Source organism: Syngnathus acus, chromosome 14 (assembly GCF_901709675.1).
Source record: "Syngnathus acus chromosome 14, fSynAcu1.2, whole genome shotgun sequence".
NCBI lineage: Eukaryota > Metazoa > Chordata > Actinopteri > Syngnathiformes > Syngnathidae > Syngnathus > Syngnathus acus.
Window position 1 is genome coordinate 1,066,939 of NC_051099.1, and position 4,978 is coordinate 1,071,916.

Consider the following 4,978-nt stretch of genomic DNA (forward strand, 5'->3'; position numbering starts at 1 on the left):
CCTCCCTCCCCGCCTCCCCGCTTGCTGCTTTGACACCACCCTTAAAGAAACACGCACTTCCACCGCCCACATAAGAAGCACGATAAAGTACAGACGTTGGCTGGACGGACGACGCGGAAGTGACAATGAGGTCATTTTGGTCTTCCATTGAAACAGTATGCATCGTAAACAGGCAATCCAACGTGACCCATAACGTATTTGGGTTTGACGGAATAGAAATCGAGTGACGTCATCGGAGTCGTGTCAACTGATGTGACAGATGCATTAAGACAAATATGCACGCGTGAAACATGTTTTAAAAAAAAATATGGGGAAAAACAATTCACTAAAAAAGAGAAACTGATCGTTTATAGCACTGGAATAATGTTATTGTAATGCATGCAAGATAAAACTTCTCTCAAATGAAAACAAATCATAATATTACGAATGTCTGGTTATTTAATCAGTATTTATTTTATATATGGAGTCATATGCATGACCCAAAAATAACGTTTATGACTTACAGGAAAGAAGAGTTTGTTATCATTGATTGTAATGATTGCTGAAGTCGTGAACTATGATTTACGTAGAATAGATGGACTGTATCTTCACTCATTCCCAAATATGTTATTGTTTGAAACATTTGTGTCCCGGGCGACACATCGTTTGCTACATCATCTAGAAATTTGACATCGCCTTTGCTAATAACCTCCTTTGCGTGTCATCACCAAAGCATTTATAGTGAACAGTACAAGACAGATTGGCATCAAGGTGCATATCTTAATTTACATGATAGAATTACAGTACAATTAGGATAGGATAACAACCCGCAAAGCTTCACGTCAGCATACCGTATCTAAAAAAAATGATTGGATGGGTTCCAGTTTATGAAAGTAGCTGCCATCGTCTTGAATATATGGTGCATGTTTCAGCAGAAAGTAACCAATATAAAATGAACTTCACAAATGCTGCAGGGTGCCCTTGATCGGGCTGCTCCCAGGTGTGAAAGCATGTCACTAAAGTGTGAAGTCATTCACAAACAGCAGATGTGCCCATATTGACCCCAGATTGGTTCAAAAGTGATCGCTATGATGGATATCGAGCAATTATGCTGCAAATGCACTTTTTCTTGCTCACAAACATCTTGTGCTAATCTTAGATATTGAGTCTGTTGGCATGCAGTCTGTCATGTCAACGTGGCCTTGAACAAAATGTCTCGAAGGAGCGCCAGGGGAACGTCAGTGTTCTCATAAGGAAGAAAAAGACAACAATTGCGTTGTCTTCTTTCAAAATGGGAGTACTCTCGCCATTAATAGTAGTGGTAGTAATAGTAGTAGTAGTAGTATGTCGTCGAGGTAGAAGTAGGAGTAGTGTGTGCGCGCATGCACCTCCCAATAGCTCTGTCATCATGATACACTCTTGCCCACTTATATTTAGCCAGTCCCTTCTAACCTGGTGTAACCTCGTGCTACTGTTTATACAAGATTCATTCAGGTCATTGGCCATATCGTAAACAGCAGAAGCATGAGCATGCCACGTTGCCACATTCTCTTTTTCTTCTTACTATTTACTGTTTCTAGCAATTTGCATGATTAAAAAAAAGTCTGCCCTAAGTCCCGACCAATCAAAAGTTGCTGCTTTTTGCCCATCTTAATGCAGCACAAGTTGGAGTTTTTGTTATTATTGCGGCACGGACCGACCGGCCTAAAGTTAGCAGAACTTGACTGGTTGAGCATGTTGGATGGTATCTCGCCTAGTAACCTTTGCACTGGTGTGACCTTTCATCTTTGAACTCCAAGCCTGAATGCCACATAAATTGAGATACAATATCCTCCCTTTCATTCCTTCCCCCAACATGCTGAACTTTGCCCTTGAATCTTTTCACAGAAATGTGGCTCCGAGAACTCTGTCCTTTGACCTGAGGTGGAGGGAAACATTTTGACCAACAAAAAAACATTTCACTATGATTTTATTTATGTTTGTGATTTAACACATTCTGTCAGGGACAGAGGAATAGCGGATTGTGCACCGTTGTTAACCGGCTGCTTGCAAACTTTGGCTCATTGCTAACAATTGTGGCTGTGAGCAACAAAAGACATTTACTCAAATGTGTGTCATTACTAGAAGGTTAATGGGAATTCAGCTCTTCTGGCATTTTAAATCTTGTCAAAAGCGCGGGCAGCAAAAGAATGGAAAGATTATTTTCAACACCAAAAACCCCGACAACAAACATGAGGTTACATCCTAACCTAGATTTTGCTTTACAAAAAATGTAAAGCTGACATAGCTTACAAGGGCAATAATAATAATAGTAATAATAAGGAGCTGTGTTGATGGAACTGGTAAGCGCAGGAAAGCATCCTGGCACAGACGTTAGCGCGAAAGAAGTGGCGAGTATTATTAGTGAAAAATAATACAATACACTTCTACTGTTTTCTATTGAACATTTACGAACGTCAACAAAAATCCGAATGGAAAACATGTGAATGCGGGGGTCAAAGGTTTGCTCTCCATTGGCCCAGCAGTGCAAACAGACGTGAGTTTAGATTCAGACGCCTGATTGTCTCCAAGGAAGAGAACCAGAGTGTCAGCAGACATTAACCTTTGACCTTTGTCTCCCCAGTTCAGGCACCCCCAAGGTTTAGGCCTGGCTCTCTGGGAGGAGGCAGGTGCAAGTAGCAAAGGGAATTTGGAAGTCACACCATACTGTAACCTTTGAACTGAAATCAGTATGGGACAGTTGTGACATTCCGCACAAACTGCAGAGAAGGTTCCTCTTCGGCCATATGACACTGCAAAACACAAGTGACAGGTGAAACCTAAATGAGTTTCACGACAAATATTTAAAAATACAGCGTATTTAGTTAAAGACCCAGATTCGGTGCCTCAAAATGAATTATGACAAGGTTAGCGAAAGAACTTAATGAACATAAAACACAATGACATTGCTTTTTTTTTTTTGGGTTCAGACACAGCAATGGACTGATGATGAGTAGATTATTCATTAACGAGTGAAACTGTCTTCATTGGTGCAACAAAGCGTGGATGCCGAGGGGAAAAAAAAGCGCTTGACCTCTGTGCAAAATAAACAGACAAGAGTGATTATGACTGGATTATGGCAGACATGCTAAACAGCCATCTCAGTCATCTCGGTAAATATTCTGCTTTTGTCCTTGAAGTGTGTCAGAGAGATTAAACTGCGCCTGATAGACAATTCTCGTACAACGCCGCCGTCCGTCTCTCTGGATTTTCAATATTTTCTTGTCTGAGAAGTAATCAGCACGATATGTTGAATTTTCACCCCCAGGAAAGCAAAATTGTATTTGACTGAGGTCATCATGAGGTGTTGAGAAATAGCTTGTGGGCCACTGACGCACAGACAGTTGATACTACAGTCCCCATCCAGGTATGTCAGTGTTATTTAGTTCAACAGCTTCGTGTTGGGTTTCTCTGCTGTGCTCGAGCATCAAATGGTCCAGACTTGACGTGCTGCTGCTTTTGCAAATTGATATCATGCCCTCGCAGTGAGTAAGGTGTCCTCTTTCCCATTCAACACTCGTTGACTCTACTGTTGCTGCTGCTGGCACATGATTGAGGCCGCGAGACCTTTTCCTTGGGAACAACAAACCAACAACAACAACACCAAAATAAAGACCATCCATTTTGTTAAAGATTATGACATGGCTCGGTTGATATTTAAATAGTCAGCACGACCCAAACACACACATTCTTAAGTTCTCAATTCTAGCAACACTTAGCAAAATGATCCATTTTCTAATATTCCTATAACCTAGTAAAAGCAAAGAGAAGGCAATTTTAAGGCGGATGGATGACAGCAGTGGGAATGTTTACATCTCCTCGCGCCTGTCCTCATATCTAACGCGCTTTACCCGGAGCCGCCTGTTCTGGAACGGAAAAAAATCAAGAGGAATTTTGGAGTTGTTTTGGATAACTGTCAAAGTACGGAGAAAACAGGTCACTGCGTAAGTGTAGCTGTCTCTCCGCGTTTGAGCGTGTTAGAGAGTTCACACGTGTGAATAGAAAAGCAGACAGGACTAGGCCGACCGACTCCTGCGTGAGCGGGCGGGCGGGAGTGTGCGTGAGTCGTGGTCCCCCCCCCTGCGCATGCACCGGCCCTGCATCTTGTTGACCCAGTTGGTTCTCTTTGACTAATCCCCGGTGATTCTGCGGGTGGTCTGGGAGGAGCTCTCCTCCAGTTTCCTGTGTATTTGAATATCAGATGGCAAAGGCGGGGCCATAGCACTGACAAGGGATTTGACCGAAATGCCTGCCAACACAAGCCTTTTTTTTTTTTTAGTTTCTCGCTTCATGAGCCCCGTGTCATTCCCTTGGCACACATAAATGCGAGCATTTCTTGCTCACATTGACCCACTGAATCAGCGTGACACTGATACTTTTCTTTGTGTGTGTGTGTATTTTCAAAGCTCTTGATCATGTACCCCTATAGTCAGATGTAAATGGAGTTTTCCCACTGACACACATGTGGAATGCGATTCTATTACTCATCTTTGAGATGATCCGATTCATCTTGGTGGCTCTTGTAACCTTACTCAACATCTGCAAGCATAATGACTCAGAGCTTAGAAAAAAAGACAAAAATGACAATTGATTCTATTTGAAACCCATTTTTGGTCACGCTGGATTCAGCAAAATCCCATTGAAGCCATATTGGGCTATGAGATCCTAACCCAAGTCAGCTGTGGAATGCATTTGGGTTACTATTGGGTTCACTCGACTTGAACTTTGGTTTGACACAGCGGGGGGGAAGCAAACGAGTCAAATATCAGGGACAGAGCTACTTTACCGTCACCCACGTACGGTGATCAGTTCGAACACAGCTCGCTGTCCCGAGGCCCTCGTCCTTCCTCCGCCCATCCACCACTTGCCGTTCCCACGGGGCCGTTAACATCCTATTGACCCTGCTCGCTCATTATCAGATCAGCATGGAACATGCTGGGGCACTTTAACCCACACGCAC

At 42.9% G+C, this 4,978-nt stretch overlaps 1 long non-coding RNA gene across 1 annotated transcript; it reads right to left on the minus strand.

The window, feature by feature from the left end:
• Positions 1 to 1,931: 1,931 nt before the first annotated feature.
• On the minus strand, positions 1,932 to 4,978 carry LOC119133584. Its single transcript, XR_005100164.1, has 2 exons — positions 4,811 to 4,978; positions 1,932 to 3,591 (listed from the first exon to the last, which is right to left on the minus strand). It is a non-coding gene; the product is annotated as an uncharacterized LOC119133584 (long non-coding RNA).